General features: G+C 52.0%; 1 protein-coding gene and 1 pseudogene across 1 annotated transcript in view; both read left to right on the top strand.

Moving 5' to 3' along the window:
- The first annotated feature begins 12,992 nt into the window (after nt 1–12,992).
- The window catches only part of Osbpl2 (oxysterol binding protein like 2), a 46,147-nt gene continuing 40,140 nt past the window's right edge, over nt 12,993–18,999 (top strand). The window contains exon 1 of the mRNA XM_055596014.1: nt 12,993–13,094. The gene's annotated coding sequence lies outside the window, so the exon portion shown is untranslated. The remainder of the gene's footprint in view (nt 13,095–18,999) is intronic.
- LOC129668179 (60S acidic ribosomal protein P0-like) lies at nt 16,623–17,643 on the top strand (annotated as a pseudogene).

Below are 18,999 nucleotides of genomic sequence, written 5' to 3'. Positions count from 1 at the left end.
AAGAGGAGCCCCTCCCCCCCAGCCTGCAGCCCCCCTCAAGGACACCCAGGAACCTTCTGTGGGGGAGGGGTGGATTCCAATGTGTCCTCTCCAGAAAGCCCTCTCTGGTCTGCTCTTATAAGCCTTTAGACTCCGCTGCACACCACACGGACTTGTCCAGGAGCTGTGCTGGGTTCAGGCACCTAAGTAGTGGTCAAAGCAAGAGGTGTCCTGGACCCACCTGAGCCAGTGGGCACCATCAAGCATGCCCTTTGAGCCTGCCTGTGGTCTGAAGTGCTCAGCAGGACTTGCTCTTCCAGCACTGTCAAACACCTCCCGAAGTGCTGCTCTCTCAACTACCCTTGAGGAAGTAAGTCGAACTGGACATGTTTAGAGGGATCCCTGGATCTCATTTACTGTCTGGAGCCTCCATGTCCCCATCTTGACACAGGATTGAGAAAGAGAGTCAGTGAAAGCTTGTGAAACCCTTGTAAGGTCTTAGGCAGTCCCAGTCTGAGCTGCCCTGGTATTGGTCATTGCTCTGACCATGCCCAGCAACTGAAGAGGCTGGGACCATAGGAAGAGCTCGGGACTGGGTAACACGGAGGGGCATCTGCTGTGTCTCCATTCCCTCCACATGTCCAGGCCTCCATAACTGTTGCTGCTTGCCGCCCACCCATCCCCAACCATCTGGAAGCAAGGGCACTTCTCTGGTGGTCTCTCCCCATGCCAGCAGCCGGGTGGACATCATGCAAATCCACTGCCCCACAGCTGTGGTGCTGCTGTGCTGGCATTATGGGATGTTCAACACACATGAAGGGCAGGCAGTATGCCCATGTCTTATAGGCTAGCTGCCTGTTCCCTCATAGGAACTCTGAGGAGGCCAAGCTCCATAAGGACACTCAGGTAGGGTCTCCTCAGACCCTAGCATTGAAGGTTCAGTTGTGTGATCTTGGAGGAAGCTACCCAGTCTCTTGGCACCTGAGAGTCTCCCTCCACAAATGGAGGCCAGAAGAAGCGGGAAAGTTGAGTTAGCCAAGAGGTTTGATAAGGACAGTGGCTGGTGGTAATGGGTGCCCCCTATAGGCCAGAATAACTGCTTGCACCTATGACCTCATGAGCCCCCAGACACCCCATGTCAGTGGTTCTCGACCTGTGGTCGCCACCCCTCTGGGGTTCATATGAGGTATTTACATTATGATTCATAACAGTAGCAAAAATAGCTATGAAGTAGCAATGCAATAATTTTATGGTTGGAGGCCACCACAGCATGAGGAACTGTATTAAAGAGTCGCAGCATTAGGAAGGTTGAGAACCGTTGCCCTGTGTAGTCATCTGCGAAGGGCCACACAGACCTAGAGTTCACCCTCATAGGGGCCATCGGCCTGGCTCAGCACTGAGATGGAGGCTTCTGAGGCTGGCAGAAATACCAGTGCGAAAAGCATGAAGGCACAGGCACTTGGATGACTGATTGGACCAAGGGGAAGTGGCACACTACCCTGGAGGATTCTCCTAGGAAGAGGGTTGTAGATAAAGGAACAAACACAGGTCCAGAGACGACAACCAGGGTCCTGATGAGCCAGGAGCTTTGGAGGAAAAGGCTAGTTGATGGAGACAGGGAGCTCTGGGCCAGGACCACCTGGATGCCATGTGATATGAGCATGACAGTTTGTATATCATGTGTGGACACTCACCAGAGTGTATCTTATGGACTGGCATGTTAGCGCAAAGCAGTAGCCACACCGGAGGCTAATTCCATACCCTGAACACTTTTTCCTCGTTCCTGCTGCTTCTGAATGCCTGGCCGTGGACCCATCACAGAAGCAAACGCCGAAAAAATAGCCCTCAAGGAGCATACCTAGTAATGAGCTAACCTTGTAGCCTTCTTCTCCTGGTTGAGGTTACCCTTGTTTACCCACTCAGCCTATGCCACCATGCAAGAGCTTGCACAATCCCCACCCCTGGGCACGTGTATCCACATACTCGGCGTCTGACCAAAAGACCAGTTTTCAGCAAAAGAGGGCAGGAGTGGTCCAAGACCAGAAACCCACATCCTGGAGCAGCAGCTGTATTCTAGGGGGCAGGGACAGCCTCCGGTAGGCACACAGGTTGGAAACAATGACCTAAAGGGATAGTTGCTGTCCTGCAGGATGTGTACTGTGGATCAGAGGCATGTCTGTGGTACTGCATTTCAGGGGACAGGCACAGTGTCTAGGAGCTGGAGTTAGTGGGAAAACTAGTACCCATTTCAATAACCTATCATGGAATACATTGTTCAGGGATCTTCTAGGGTAGGAGCCTTCACCTCTGAAGCTCTTCGGGCCAAGGGACCAGCAGCTAAGGACATCAGGGAGGGTGAGTGGCTCTGGCCAGCAGAAAAAAAGGTGGCATAGCTAGGGTTCATACCCCTTAGACATGCAGGGAAGCTCCCAAGACCTCCATAGGTGAGAGAAACAGCAGGGTGAGGACTGGAGCAGGGAGCAGGAAGTGGAAGGGACCCAGAGAGGCTAAGGACCTGCTGTTCGCCTTCTGCCCAGGTCCCTTTTGTAGGCCACTGTCTTCACCCTACCTTAGTTGGTGAGCCCCACATCCATTGAGTCGGGCCAGATTTTGAGATTTAAAGGTGTTTCCCACTGAGAAGGTCACAGGCAGAGAGGAGAGGAAGAAAGCAAGAGATTTTGGAAAGGGGATAGTGGTAGAAAATAGTGGCCCAGTCTAACACAGCCAGGAAGCCGAACAGACAGATGGGGGTGGGGGCTTCTCATGCTGTGGACAGGGTGCTGATGCTTCCTTGGGGTGAGTCAGGAACTCAGAGACAGTTTGAGAGGCATCTTAAAGGTCCCCGGCCACAGTGGGGTTAACTGGGCAGGAGGAGGGTAGAAGCCCAGAGCCAGCTGGAGGCAGTTGTGTAATGAAGTCCAAGTGGGGACCTGAAGAGTTTGGATGTCTTTCAAGCCCAGCACAAGCTGTGGGAGGGAAGGGGAACTGAGAGGTCCAGCCTACCTCCAGAGTTTAGGGCTTAAGTACTGCACAGGGCAGTGTTTGCAACCATGACATGGAGTCCAGTGGGGATGCTGGGTGTTGGGTGTTGAATGCTCCAAGACTGAATCGCATTCACATTCAAGAGGCTAGGTGCAATGCATGGCGGGGACCAGGACAAGAGTAACTCCTGGCTGAAGAAGTCAGCGCAGGTCACAGCTTCAGCTTAGCTAGCGCCAACCTCTGGTGCTGTCCCAGGTGGCCTTCTGCCTCCAGCTTTTTTCTCACTCCCAGAAAAGACCTTTCTCCCTTGAACTAAGGGTGAGCTGGGTGCCATTGCCTGCAGATCTCTGTTCCTGCTGTGTATGAGCACAGCTCACTAATGAGAAAGAATGAGAGAACAGGGGCCACCAAGGGCTAGTTGAAGGGCAGCTATCTGGCTTGTAGTGGGCAAGGGGTTTGCCAGGCTCTGGTCCCTCACTGCTTTATTTCCTCAGTGGAAATGCTGTCTGCTCCCTCCTGCAGGAGCTCATTTGAATATGGGAATGCAGATTTTTCTTTTTTTGTTCCTTGTCCCTCCCAACACCCCCCCCCCATCCCGTGACATTCTGAGCCAGCTCCGGGTGCGCCCTGATGAGCTCAGGGCCCAAACGTGATAAAAATGGCGTCTGAGGCCATGATATAGAACAAAAGCAGGACCTGATTCTCCTTGTCCCCTTGCCTTTAGGGACCAGGTGTCAGGAATGGGGAGGGAGATGGGAGAAAGAGTTGCTATTTAGTTGAACATGACAAAATCAACTCAAAAAATCCCTGAAGAAAGACACGGTTGGGGCTCAAAAGTCCAGGGAAGGTGAGACTCAGGGTGCTCAAAGAACAACTTCTTTTCCACCTTGCCTTTCCCCCTGTTTGCTTCCTTCCCAGTTTGTCTCTGAGATCTCTCCCTGCAGCTCCCTCTAGTTCCTGTTCCCTTCTCCCCAACTTAGAGGCTGCCCCACTAGTCTTCCTCTGACAGCCATGGCAGCTTCCCTGGTGATGGTGTGGGTCCATAGAGCTTGAACTCCACAATGACCATGGAGAACAGGTAAGGAGAGTGTTGGCAAGCACAGCTCTTCCTTGCAGCTGCCCTTGGTGTCCTGTGCTGGTGATGCCAGAAGCCCACACACTGGCCTGAAGAGACATGACCCAGCCAGAACAGGAACAGTATCGGGGTCCCTTGGGGCAGCTGGGCCAATTCTCTAAGAACCTGGGTCCACTCTGCCTGTAACAGAGTGAGCAACAGGGTGAGATAGTGAGACATCTGTCTGCTGATATCACATCTGCTAGTGAGGCTGCCAGGGAGGCTGCTGTGGCATAACAGAGGACAGTGTCTTGGAAGGCCCCTTGTCCCCTGAGGTGCCACCACAGACTATGCTGGCACTTGCGAAATCTGGGTGGGTGGTGAGCTGCTTGAATTCATCCCCGGCACCTGCCGCTGTCTTGTCCTCTCAGTGCTAAATCCAAGACAACCACAACAGGAAAGCAGAGAGAAGGGGGGAAGCAGCCTTCTCCCAGGCACCCTCTGAGGCTCCCAGGCACCCTCTGAGGCTCCCAGGCAAGGTATGGCTTGGTGTGGGGCCCTGTGAGGGTATGGAGCCCAGCCCATGACCAGAAGCCTCTACCCCTTCCCCTGGAGTATTTGGTGGAGCCTCCTATGACTGTGACATGGCAACAGCAGGCCTGACTACCCACTCAGCCAAGCTCCCACCCCTCCTTATGCAAGCGCTCTTCTGGGGCCATTGGACGAGAGCTTGTTCCAAGCAGCTGTGAATGGTGAATGTCACACAGCGAAGCATCACTGGGCCAACTCCCTACTGTGTCTCCAGAGATGGGTACAGGTGCTCTGAAGGAGGGCCTTGCTCTGGAGAGAGAGGAGGGAGGCAAAGCTCCTCGTGATCTGTTTGATTCTACCTATTTTCATGGGGTCCCCTCTCAACAGCCCAGCTGGTACCCACATTGAGCCCCTCCATGCCCTTGGTCTGCTTCCTGCTGGGTTTATCTGAGTCATCCATCTATCTGTACTCTTTGGAGGGGTGGGAGGAGTTGAGACAGGATTTCTCTGTACAGCTCTAGCTACCTGGAACTCTCTCTGTAGACCAGGCTGGCTTCAAACTCAGAGATCCACCTGTCTCTGCCTCCCTAGTGCTGGGATTAAAGGTGTGCACTGCTATGCCTGGTCCCTGTTTGGAATCTTGACCTGTGGCTGGCTGTAGCTGACCACTGCTGTCTGATCTGGAAAATACCACCTTTTCTGTAAAGATCCTGGCTCCATATTCTGTACATTTGACTGCCATCGTGGCCTTCTCCAGCCTGGGTGTTTCCCCTGGTCTGACCAGCACCTGATATCTCTGGGTTCTTGCCTTCTGCTTGTCTGCCTCCTGGACCTCATTGCAGTCACGGCACATGTGACAACAGCATGACTAGGCCTGGTGACTCTTGCCTATGATGTAGGCAGTCTGATGGTGCAAAGTTAGATGGTCAGTTAGGGGGCTAACTAGACTAGGCTACTACATGTAGCCGACCAGTGCCCTCCGCTCAGCACCTAAGGGCGTGGGAGGGCCAGGCATTCCTCTCTCTCTTCTTCCCCTTCCTGGGTGGGGAGAGTCTGCTGAACTGGCTCCCTGGGGTTGTTCTGTAGTCTAACTGCTGGGCAGAAGGGCATTCCACTCAGCTGGAGTCTTCCTCTTCCCATACCCCATCTGAAACCCCCTCCCAGTCACATAGCTTCAGGCTCAGCCCACTAGCACCGCAGAGGGTGCCCTCAGGGTTTCTCCAGGGTTCCCCTGCTTTGCTGTGCTGTCCTCAGTGTGGTGCCTGTACTTCTGTGACTGTGCCCAGTCCCCACTCCCCACCAGAGTTATGTGGACTCCTTGGCCCCTCTGAGAACCCTGAGCCCTCTCTGCCGCCCTCAGAAGCACAGTAGGGAAAGGAAGGTGAGTGCATGTTGGCTTGGAGCTGCTTGGGAGACCCTGCCGTCTGTGAGGTGGCTCTCTTTACTCTTGATGTCTCGTCGGAGTCCAGGCAGCTCCCTGGGGAACAGGCACCTGCTGGGAAAATAAGAATGAGCCAAAATGTGCTCAGGGCAGAGCTGTGAATGCAGATAATGAAGGCAAGTCACTGAACTCTTGAGAGTGGAAGGACGGGGCCTCAGAGCCTCCCAAGGAGCAGTGTGTGTGTGTGTGTGTGTGTGTGTGTGTGTGTGTGTGTCTAGGTGTGTAAGATGACAACAGGATGAAGCTGACCCATCCTTTAGAGACAAGCCAGTATCAGAAACATGTCCTATCTCTCCATAAAGGCCTAGGATAGCTGGGTGGGTACCTGATCCTTATTGATACTTGCATCCCACACATTCGTCCATTTACCTGACAACGTGCTCACAACCCGCAAAGTCACAGCACAACAAGAAAACAGAACAGGCTGTCCTCTAAGGCCCCTGCTGTCAAAGGCAGCAGGACTGAGGCTCTTGGTGGCAGTCTTTGGAGTGGGAACTGACAGCTATAAGGGCTTCTTGCACGGGGTGCGTGTTAACAGATGAGGATGCAGTTCCATAGAACTCCGCCAGGAGGCGCTAGTGCTTACCTGTTCTAGCTGGGACAGCAATGGTCAGGTGTAGAAAGCAGCTGTGCTGGGACTGAGACCTGAGAATGAGGCCTCAGCTGCAGACTCTGGCTTTTGTTTTGTTTGTTTTTTGAGACAGGGTCTCTCTATGTAGACCTGCCGGCCTTTAACTCCAGTGATCCACCTACTTATGCCTCCCCAGGTTCTGAGACCAAAGGTGTGCATTACCACTCCCAACTTGTGTGGCATTTTGAAGGGTGATCCCAGCCTAGGGTGAGCAATGGAGACAGTTGGCCATTTCATCCACCCGGGAGGGCATGGTTGGCTTTAGGATCCTAACTGCTACCTGTGTCTCCTTGGTTCTGCTCTCCTGGCAAACCTCTCCCCTCAGGGTGGCACCTTTAGGCTCATGTCTCATCTCACAGTCTAGGAGGAGGTAAAGGGTCTGTACTCAAGCCCTCCATTTGGCTGTCCTGTGTCCCTGTCTGAAGTCAGCCCACTGGTGGGGAGGAGTCAAGGTAGCTTCTAGGCGGATCCTGGGCAGATGAGCAGGTGCCCTCTGAAGGGTTTTCACACCCCAGGAAAGTGGAAACACACAGAACAAATGGCAGGGGAAGACCCACAAGGGCTCTGCGCTCTGTCCTGCCTGAGTTGTCTGTGTGCATCTACTGCACCATCTCCTGTTGACAGTGGCATTTCTCCGGCATTTACTGTGTGCAGCTGGGCCAAGGTCTCAGTTGGTTCATGCTGCCCTTCAGGCGAGTTAACTCTATCTCCCAGGGGTGTCCTAGGGCCTTTGGAGCCATGGCTAATTATGTCTTCAGTTTCCTAACTTCTCCCAGCCCTGGCAAAGTGCCAGGCATGAGGCCCATTATCAGCCCCTCCATCTCTTCTCCAAACAACCCCAACCTGATAGTCTAGCCCATCCCCATACCTGGAGGGGATAAGTCACTGAGCTGGTTGAGGTATTAGCCATGGGCCCAGCCCATTCCTTTTATAGGGTGGCTGTAGACTTTGCTAAGCCTGGTATGAAATGAATGCCTGGCCGAAGAATTTCAAGACAGCAAAGTCAGTGCTGTAGATCCAGCTTGCATCCAGGTTTGATCCAGTGAGACTTCCGGCTAGAGTACAACATTGTAAGGGGCCATGTCACCCTCTCCACCACAAGGCAGGGTCCAGGGCAGGATACCTGGCCTCTGTGATAGCCCATCCTGGCATGCAGGCAGTGAGCACGCTGTCTGACTGTGTCTCTCCTGACCACCTTGCCCAGTATGGGGTAGGGGTGCATATCCACCCCAAGAAGGACCCCAGTTACCTGGCTGCCTCTTACCCACCTCCACCTTATGAAGGAAGCATTCTTGTGCCAACAAGGGAGAGTGGGTGGCTTTGACTAGCTTCCTCACTGGCCTGAATGACGACCAGAAAGAAGAAGAATCCTTTATTCTTTGTCCTGAACCTCATCTCTGCTCTCCATCTAGGCTCCTCAGGCATGTTTAACCTACCCCTCCCATCCAGCGTGCAGCTTCCCTGGCACCGAGGCCCAGCCAGCGGCTCCGGCCAACGCATTTGGCTCTCAGCAAGCTAAATCTAACCCAGCCCAGCTGTCGCTCCTCCAGCTCCCTCCCTCCCTGCCAGTCCCCTGCACGAGGATGTGCCTATATTCTTATCACCCAACATGGGCCCTTGGGGCTGATGGAGAGGGGCCAGGGTCTGGGACATCTCTTTGCTCAGGCATTATCTGCATCTGTGCTCCTGTCATGCCGGTCCCCAAGGTCCAGGGCAGGGTCATTCACAGTAGGTGCTCAGGAGGAACTGGGAGGAGAGACAGGGACCCATCTTCCATCAGCTTGGGTAGAGTGAGGAAGGCATGGAGTGGCACTAAGACAACGAGGTGGAGCCCCAATGGCCTCCTGCCCACACTGCCATTGCCCCAGTGGGAGTATCATGGAGTTCCATTGTTATGGGCTGAAGTCTGAGTGTGGGTGGGTGGTAAATTCAGGTCAGTGAGGCCCTCAGCTAAAATGCTGCAGCCTCACCAAAGTAACATGGGATGGCGCTCCAGCCAGTGAGATGTGAGCAGAGAAATAGATGCTGGGTGGAGAGAGAGAGAAACCCACTTTCCACCAGCCAAGGGACCCACAGGTTCACTGCTGAACATTCCTTAGCTCCAGGGACAAGTCTTCCAGCAAACTGGGAGGGGCAGCCTCCTTATCCTTCCTCTTTTCACCCTTCCTTTCCCGAGAGATGTGTGTGATGGATGGAGCACCGGCCACTGTTTTGCACCATGGAGCGACATAGACTGGAAGGCAGCCCCAGCTGAGCAATACGGCAAGGCAGGAGCCAGATAGGGCAGCTTGGGCCCCTGTCACATGGGAGACAAGCACACTTCTATTTTGTTGAAGCCTTTGTTATTCTGGGCTTCCTCAGAAATCGAGTGCTTGCTAACCAATCCTGAAGGGCAGACAGCCAAGTCGGCTCAAATGTTTCCTTCAGCAAGTCCTGTAAGAAAATCTCAGTCTTCACAAATGCTGGGTCTGCACTGGGCTCATTGCATGCAGGCCTCTCCACACACTCTGGTGGGAAGGGCTTTGGTCACCCTTGTTGGGGAGGAGGAAACATGCTGGCTTTGAACTTTTTTCACATATCCCCATGACCTCAAGAAAATAGGTAACTGGCAAGTGAGACCTCTGAACCTCAGGAAGGCAGACTCATGTGGGCCTCCTGCTCACTTGTCTTGAGTAGTTGAGTATTTAGCTCAGACAGTGCACTCTAGGGCACTCAGCCAACCGTTCAGTAGCTTCCTTGGTGCTTAGAAGGGTGTCTCCTCTGGATCCTCCCTCACTCCTTGACCTCTTGCAGGCCTGTCACCTGTCACTGGGCAGGCTGTTAGGGTAGCTTCACAGAAGAGGCAGGAACAATGGGGTCAGCCTGGGACAAGTTGGACTTGCTGTAGCATGGAGGGGACTGTGAGGTGAAAAGTTTATGAGGGGAACATCACTTTTCCTGTTTTCTTTTGGCAGAGTTTAATGGGTGCAGCTTGTTCATGTCCCAAAGCCATAGGGGAGAAAAAGAATGAGAAAAAGCCCTTTGCTGCTGCTATTGATAACTTGTCTCTTCACGAGGCGGGTTCAACCTAAAAATACCCTCCCTCCCCGACAGGGAAGCCAGCGTCGTCACGTTGCAGAGGAGACTTGAAAGTTGGCTGGAAAGAATCAGGCGAGCCACGTGAGCTGGTCCAGGTCTCTGTGGCCAGGCTGCCCACTGGAAGCCTACTTCAGGTCCCCACGGAAGATTCCACAGCATGCCTGCGAAGAGGGCTGGGAGTGTGCTCTGCCAGTGGCCTGGGAATGTGGGTGGAGATGGCCTCAGGCTGGGCTCCAGCTGCAGGGGCCAGGTGGGGCCACAATTCCAAGGCACCCCAGTTCCTGGATGCCACACCGTGGCCCAGCAGGCCTACAAACAGGCTGAGATGAAGGAAGAGATAGCACTTTGGCAAAGAGGTAAGAGTGAATTGGGTGAAGGGCAGAGGATGGTTGGCAGCCTGGCCCTGGCAAGCTGCTGCTCTTGAGCCTTAGTTTCTCATCTAGAAGGAGAAACAAGAATCTCTGTTCAGCCTCATTCAGGGGTGAAGATGTGAAGCAGGTGATGGGGCTGGGGCTGTGACCACCCACAGCAGCAGCTATGGTTAAGGGAGGCCTTTGTATTATGAGAGCCCCAGGCAGATGGCCTGCCCACAGGAAGTGGGTGATCTCCTCCCCCAAAGGAATGATGGGGGGGGGGATTCAGTCAGGGGCCTCTGCCCTCCATTCTAAGCCCTCAGAGTTGGCTTAGCCTCCAGGATCTATCCTGTTATGCCCCACCTCCATTAAGCCCGTGGGAGGGGAAGGTATCCTTTATTTACACCATGTGGGGGTGGGGCAGCACCCTCATGGCATCCCATTGTTTCCCATGGAGCACTTCAGGAAGGAACACACTCTCCAAACAGTCCCTTGGATTGGCACTTCTCAGATACTGAGAACACTCAAAGCTGCAGCTGTTCAGGGGTCTTGTGATACGGAATCTGATCTTGCGGCTCTCAGCCATAGCCTTTTTCAGGAAACTCAGGGAAGATCCTGGTCTGGGGTCTGAGCCTGGCCAGATTGCTGGCCTATAAGTCCCCTTTGGGCTGTGTCCCCAGGAGATATGTAACTGAGCTGAGACTCAGTCTGATATCTGTGAAGTGGGTGAGATGACACATCTCCTTGGTTGGCTGCTGAAAAGGGGGAACCGGATGGGACTCGTGCATCATGGAACACTTGGGTCGTTCCAACCATCACCATCACCTTCACTGTCATGGCAGGACCCAGAGCCACATCTGCCCCTTTCTTCACCGTACCAGTCCATTCCTAAAGAACAGTGCCTTAGGAACTGGCCACTTAGGAAGATCGTGAGAGCCCCTCCCCCGCTGACTGAGGGATGCTGACCCACAGAGCCCTGGACCTGGGACTGCTGAAAGGCAGCAGCAGCCCTTGCAAGGGCAGAGAGCCAGGAGTAGTCGTGCACGCCTGACATCTCAGCACTTGAGAGGTGAAAGCACGAGACTGAGGAGTTCAAAGCTGTCCTTAGCTGCACAGAGAGTTTGAAGATAGGTGGAGAATGCCACCCCAACCCCAGACACCACCTGAGGTCAGCCTACCTACTCCATGGTTTGGGTAGAGATGCCCAGCCCAGCCAGGAAGGTTATTTTGCACAGATGACAGGGCCCTGAAGTTCAAAGTAAAAAAGCAGGTTGTAAGCTGTGCCTTCCTGAGGCCTGTCCCTTGCACAGGAACTGATTTTGGAGATTTAGGTGAGGGTGTGGCTGGCCGTGACTGAGGGACTTTGAGCTGGTCTTGGCCAGGCCCCCAGAAAAACTGCAGAACCTGGTCAGCTTGACTATCTCCGTGGCAACCAGCTAGCCGTCCTTGTCCTGGCTGGGGGGCCAGCTGCCGCACCCTTCCATCAGCCCTCAGCGGGCTGGAGTTGCTTTCTTCAGAGGTAACCATGGCAACGCCTTTGTTTCGGAGGTCTGGCCCGCCTCCCTCTGTCTCTCTCTTTAGGAGCAGAGCATGCAGGGGGCTCTTTTCCAGTCCCAGCACGTCTTCCCAGCGCCATTGACAAGGGGCCACCAGAAAGCCAGTATGTCCCTGGGGTGGGAGCCCCAGAGGCAGGCAGGGTCTGCCCTGCCACAGAAGCTCGTGGACTCATTCCATGTTTGCAGAAGGTATGAGCATCTGCAGAGCGGGCCACAGAGGCGGCTGGAGGCCTGTTTGTGAGCACCACCTTATTGGAGGTAGAAGTGTGGCCGCGGGGCAGGATCCTTCAGTGTGAGCTGAAGGTTCATGGGTCATACTTCACTGATTTTGTGTGGTCCAGGGAATTCAGAACCCCTTTGCCAAAACCTCAGACTGGCTTAGAAAACAACAACAACAACAACAAAACCCAAGTGGTTACTCCAGTTACTGGAAAGCCTAAGACAGGTGTCAGGTGCAGTTGGCTCTGGGGAACCTAGGGGTTTTGCTTCCTCCTAGGGTTCATGTGCTCAAGCAGACATCTACAGCAGCCCCAGATTCTAATCATTCTCTTTTCTGGGGAGATTTGTAGAAGAGACATCTGACTTAGTTCCTCCTGGTCTGACCTTGGGCTGAACCTCCTGACTAGGACAGGACTACATATCCATCCCTTCGCAATTCCTGTGCCCCAGAAAGTCCAATGCAAGTCAGTAGCCATCTTGGTTCACTTCACGTTATTCCACCTGTCTCAAATCAGACCGTCATTCAAATGTGATGAAGAGGGTGCGGAGCCCTGGCTACAGAGGAAACTGAGCGCTCAGAGAGGTCAGTTAACTTTCCTGAGGACAAACAGGATGCAAAATGCAAGGCTCGTCCTCAGAGATTCTGGGCTGAACCAGGAGCCACTGCAGACCACAGCGCCTAAGGGTGTTAAACAGGATAAACCGGCCAGGGAGGAAGCTGGAGGGGTCAACTGGCCCCAGGCTACCTTAGGCCACGACTGGCGCACAAAGGCCGGCGGTGACATTTGCCACGGGTTCAATCCTCAAAAACCGTGAGATACTCGTCCGTAGCCCAACGGAGGGCCTGGCCCAGCGCCAGCCAGGGATCATCCACGCCCAGCCACCTGACTCACTGTTTGTAAACTAGCCTCTCCCAAGGTCACGCCCCTTCCTCCTTCCTCCTCTTCCTTCCAGCTACAGTATCTGCATAAGCCCGCCTTTTGAAGTCAATGATTGGCTGAGCGCACTGCCACTCCCCCTGTGTGAGCTGGACTCTGCGGGGCCGAGGGAGAAGCTGTACCGAGAACGTGATCAGCATAGCCCCACCCCCGGCGCGGCCTGCGGGCCGGGCGCTGATTCGTCGGGCGGCGGCTGACGACAGGGCGCGGGGCGCGGCGGGCCGTCGGTCGGAGAGGCGCGGGCCGCATTTCCGCTTGGTGTCAGTGGGTTGCTGGCCGCGGGCGGGGGCGGGGCGGCCGTGGGGTCGCTGGTGTTGCGGGACCGCGCTCAGGTGAGTGGATACGGCGGGGCGGGCGCGCGAGGTTGGGTTTCAGGGAGGCCCGTGTGCCACCTAGGCCTCAGCCGGGCCCGGGATGGAGAGTCCGGGCGCTAGGCCGCCGCTGGCCGCCGGGAGCGTGGACGATCGCGGGAGGGATGAGGCCCCGTGGGGCTCATGCGAGGTCCGCGGTCGCGCGCGAGAGACTCCGGCCTGTTCGGTGCGTCCTGCTCTCGCTTCGGTCGGTAAGCCGCGCATCCCCTCGGGGCGCGCGCTGAACTTGGTGCCCGCGGTGGCCTCACATCCGAGGGCCGCTCTCTCCGCCGCGGAGTCGGAGCGCGCCTTCGGACTGCCGGCGCCGGTGAGGCCGGCAGCCTGGGCTGTCAGCGCTGCGCAGAACCAGCCCTCTGAGGCCCGCGGGCCCGGCAGGTAGGTGGAGGTGGCTGCGCGCAGTACTCCCTGAGGGTCCCGGCTCCTCCGAGACGCTGCGCCTTTGGCCGGGGGGCGGTTCAGTCTTGAGAGTTGGACGGGCTTTTGGGTTATGCCCTTTTGGGGTCTGCCTTTGCACACCTAGATCAGTGGGCTGGTTCTGTGGGGCTTGGCACACACTTCGCGGAAGTCTTCGTGAAGGCTAGGCTCCATAGCGTCAGAGATGTTGAGGGGACAGCTCCTGAGTGGGGTCCTCAGGGCTGGGGAACTCCTGGCTGCCTGTGTAGAGAGCCCCGTCCTTCCTAACTGTCACCGGTGCTGGCTCCTACCTTTATTTCGCTGTTAGTGGCATGTTACATCTGCTATATCGGTAAGAGATACATATGGATTAGTCGTCTGAAGTGGGCTATGATAAGCAACAGGTGCTCTAAAATGTTATTGTACTGCTGTGAGTAAGGGGGACAGCGACTTTTGAGTGGGCACACTTTCCATTGTCTCCCAGTGCCCCTTATGGTGCCATTTAAAGGGTGACAATGAGGAAATGGGTGGCTGCATGTCCTCCATAGAATCTGCCTTCCTGTTTGCCCCAGGTACAGTCTGTTAATAACAACTCTTATCTCAGGGGATGGTAATTTTGAGCAATTATTTGTTCTAGATCATTAGAAGCATGAGTCTCACAGCAGTCACTAATACCTTTATTTCTGAGGAACAGAGAGGTCAGGTAATTTACGACAAATCACAGAGCAGTAAATTACGCAGCAATGGCACTGTAACTCCAGAGTTTCTTTTTCTCTTCTTTTTTGCCTTGCCAGGGGTGAACATGGCCTTATGCCTGTCAGACAGGTGATCAGCCTGTGTACTATTTCCCCAACTCCAATTTCACGTTAAGAAAAAAGCTTTTTATTTGATATTACAATTTCGTCATTTCCTCCCTCTAAATTCCTTTGTACCCACTTGGCTCTCTTTCAAATTTGTGGCCTCTATTTCTTTGATTAGTGTTACATGTGTATGTTACATGTATGTATGTATCCTTAAATATATTAATACAACCTGCTCAGTCTGTATAATGTTATCTGTACAACTGGGCTGATACCAGTTGGTGTGTTCATTACATTCTTTTTATTATTCTTGAAGCAGGATCTTATGTAACTCAGGGTGGGCTCAAATATAGCTGAGAATGACCTTGAACTTCTGATCTTTTTAACTTCTGCTCTTTATGTTCTGGGATTGTAGGCATGTCTCATAGTCCCTGGCAAGTTCATATTGTTTTTGTTGTTTTATTTTTGAGGTAGGATAGTACTGTGTAACATTGGCTGGCCTGAAACTTGATTTGTAGACCAGGCTGGCCTCCAACTCAAAGATGTGCCTACTTCTGCCTTCCAAGTGCTGGGATTAAAGGTGTTTACCACCATGCCTCGTAATATAAATGTCAAAAAAAAAGTGCCTGTGATGGTATGTATCTTTAACTGTAGCATTCTGACAGGCAGGCAAATACCTGAATTCAAGGCCGGCCTGATTTACATAGTGTGTTCTAGGCCAGAGGGTGCTACATGGTAAGACTCTATCTCAAAAAAATAATCATTTTTATTAGCATATATTAACTACATAATACTGGATTCATTATGTCATTTTCATACATGTTATATATATAATGTAATTTTGTTCAGGTTCATTCCCCCTTGTTGCCCTCTCTTGCCTACCTCCCATGTGTGCCATTCTCTTTTTATTAAAGATTCTTGTTAAACTTACATTTGAAAAACTTATTTTAGCTGGGTAATGCTGGCACAGCCCTTTAATCCCAGCATTCGGGAAGCACAGGCAGGCAAATCTCTGTGAGTTTGAAGCCATCCTGGTCTACAGAACTGGTTCCAGGACAGCCATGGCTACACAAAGAAACTCCATCTCAAAAAACAAGAAAACTTATTTTTATTTAATGCATGTGTATGTGTGTGTACTGTGGTATACATGTTGAAGTCAGTGGACAGTTTGTGGGAGATGGTTCCTGACTTCTACCCTGTGGATGCCGGGGAGCCACCTCAAGCCACGAGGCTTGGCAGAAAGTGCCTTTACTCAGTGAGCTATGTATCTTGCCCATGAACATCCATCCTTTTTGTGAGGGGGTGATTTATTGTTTTTTGAGTGCTGGAATTAAAGGCATATGCCTCTATGTATTGCTAAATTCACGTTCTTAAACAGAACTCTGTACTGACTTTCAGTACATATGTATGTATGTATGTATGTATGTATGTATGTATGTATGTATGTATCTATGTATGTGTGTGTATGTGTGTTTGTTTGTTTGGGGGGGAGGGTATTTTTGAGACAGGCTCTCTCAACAAAGCCATGACTGTCTTGACCTCACTGTGTAGACCAGGCTGGTTTGAACTCACAGGGCTCTGCCTGCGTCTGCCTCCCCAATGCTAAAATCAAAGGCTTGTACCACCATGACCAGCTTGGATTCTTTCTTAGGGCCTCACTGTGTATGGTAGACTGGCCACAAACTTGCCATTCTTTTGCCTTAGCCTCCCTGTTGCAGGTCTTGTAGGCTGTGCCACCATGCTTGTCTCCCTGTTTTCTTAATATTTAAGAACTGCCATTGGGGAGGCTGGAGAGATGGCTTGGCAACTAAGAGCACTGTCCGCGCTTCCAGAGGTCTTTTTGTTGTTGTTGTTTGTTTTTTAAGGCTGATATTTCTTTTTTAAAGATTTATTTATTTACTTACCTATTTATACAGTATTATGTCTACATGTGAGGCAGCAGGCCAGAAGAGGGCACCAGATCTTGTTATAGATGGTTGTGAGCCACCATGTGTTTGCTGGGAATTGAACTCAGGACCTTTGGTAGAGCAGCCAGTGTTCTTAACTGCTGAGCTTTCTCTCCAACCCCCTCTTGGTCTTGAGTTCAATTCCCAGAAACCATATGGTAGCTTACAACTATCTATACTGGGATCTGATGCCCTCTTCTGGCATCAGATGTAGATAGAGCACTCATCTACATTAAGTACATACATAAATAAATAAATCTTTAAAAGAAAGGAAGAGCTCTTGCTAGGTGTCCTAAGTAGAGTGACATTGTCTTTAAACCCTGTGTGGCAATCCCTGATGCACCGCCGTGATGCCCAGGGAAGACAGGGCAACCTGGGAGTCCAATTACTTCCTTAAGTTCATCCAACTTTTGGATGATTACCCAAAATGCTTCATTATGGGAGCAGACAATGTGGGTTCCAAGCAGATGCAGCAGATGTACATGTCCCTCCGCAGGAAGGCCGAGGTGCTGATGGGCAAGAACACCCTGATGCACAAGGCCATCAGGGGCCACCTGGAGAACAGCCCAGCTCTGGAGAAACTGCTGCCTCATATCCAGGGGAATGTAGGCTTTGTGTTCACCAAGAAAGACCTCACTGAGATTAGGGACATGCTCCTGGCTAGAAAGGTGCCAGCTGCTGCTCCTAGAGCTGGTGCCATCGCCCTGTGTGAGGTCACTGTGCCAGCTCAGAACACTGGTCTGGGACCTGAGCAGACCTCATTCTTCCAGGCTTTGGGCATCACCACTAAAATCTACAGAGGCACCACTGAAATTCTGAGCAATGTGCAGCTGATCAAAACTGGAGACAAAGTGGGAGCCAGTGAGGCCATGCTGCTGAACATGCTAAATGTCTCCCCCCTTCCTCTTCGGGCTGATCATTTAGCAGGTGTTTCACAGTGGCAGCATCTATAACCCGGAAGTGCTTGATGTCACAGAGCATACTCTGCACACTCCCTTCCTAGAGGGTGTCCGGAATGTTGCCAGTGTTTGTCTGCAAATTGGTTGCCCAACTGTTGCCTTAGTGCCTACTCTATCATCAGTGGATATAAGTATGTCTTCCTGCCTTTGTCTGTGGAGACTGACTATACCTTCCTACTTGCTGAGAATGTCAAGGCCTTCTTGCCTGATCCACCTGCATTTGTGGCTGCTGCCTCTGCTGCTGCTACTGTGTCCCCAGCCAAGAGTCGGAGGAATCAGGCGAGGATACCAGGTTTGGTCTCTGACTGATCACCCCCCAAAGCAACCAGTTCAGCTAGCTTATTTTGAAAAACATGGAAAGAAAGGCTTACTTATCTGAAAAAAAAAAGAAGAAGAAAAGAAAAAAAAAAAAGAGAAGTTCCATTGGAAGCCAAGTGGTGGTGGCACACTCCTTTAATCCCAGCACTTGGGAGGCAGATGCAAGTAGATATTTGTGAGTTCAAGGCCAGCCTGGTCTATATAGTGAGTTCCAGAACAGTCAGGGCTACTCAGAGAAGCCCTGTCTCAAACAACAACAACAAAAAGAAGTGCCATTAATCTTTGATCCTCCTGCCCCACACCTCTGTTGATGCTGTGAGTCCTTGTTCACAAAGGTAACTGAAAATATAACTTTTTTTTTTAAGATTTAATATGTATGTGCGTTTGTATGTCTGTCTTGCGCATTTTGGTACCAGTGAAGGACAGAAGAGGTATTAAATTCCCTGGAGCTGTCAGTGGTTGCTGGAAATAGAACTCTGGTCCTTTGTGGGAGCAACAAGAACCCTTAACCACAATCTCTACAGGCTCCGTCATTTCTTTTTTTTTTTTTTTTTTTTTTTTTTGATTAAAACATTTTTGGTGTATTTTATTCTCCTGTGGTGACTAAAATGGAGTTTACTGCATCTTGGAAATTATTTCTCTGATGTCTGTCTCTGATGTCTTTATCTTTATCTTTATTATGTTGTAGCAGAGTACAAGGTGTGCCTTTGGGTAGAATTTGTGTGACAGTTCTCTCGGCGGTTGACATGATGTGGTGTGGGGCATAGTGGGGAGGCTTGAGGTGGGTTCCTGGGTCCTGGCTCCCTGGGCCCTTTGACAGGAGCAGTCACTGTTTCCTTCTGTTCTTTTGCCTGAAATATGTGTTACTGAAAGGAATGTAGGTAAATATATGTATGTAGAGTACTGTAGGCCACTCTTGGCTCCTCCAATTGCAGAGTGAGACAGACACTTAGAAATGACACCACACATGACATACCGCAGTTTGGAGAGGCCAGAAAACCTTTGCCGGGCAGATCTGTGCTCTGTTTGGAATACATTGCTGTGGAATGAAGATTATCAAGTGGGTGTCCTATACTTATAAAAAACATCCTGGATGTCTGAAGGAATGGTCACTGTGATTTTTTTTTTTTTTGTGGGCCTCTGTGGTGGCGCTGTGGGTATAAGTCAGTGTCTCCTGGTCCTTACTTGCTTCCATTTGGTTGTGGACATCTGATGTACTGTTTAGCACTAATTGCCCAGTGCAGGGTTTAGTACCAAACTTAGGATAACATTCAGGTTGGTTGAAATGGGTCAGTATTTGAACATAACTGTTAAGTACTTCAATCATGGGACCAGTGAGATGATGCAGAGGGTAAAAGCACCTGCTAGGGAGCCTGAGGACCTGAGTTCAATCCCCAGAACCCATGCAAAGCTGGGCGATAGAGCTGACTTCACAGAGTTTTATTTGGGC

The sequence above is a fragment of the Psammomys obesus genome, unplaced genomic scaffold, assembly GCF_907164565.1.
Source record: "Psammomys obesus unplaced genomic scaffold, mPsaObe1.curated_primary_1811, whole genome shotgun sequence".
Taxonomy (NCBI): Eukaryota; Metazoa; Chordata; class Mammalia; order Rodentia; family Muridae; genus Psammomys; species Psammomys obesus.
This window is presented reverse-complemented; position numbering and strand designations above follow the sequence as displayed.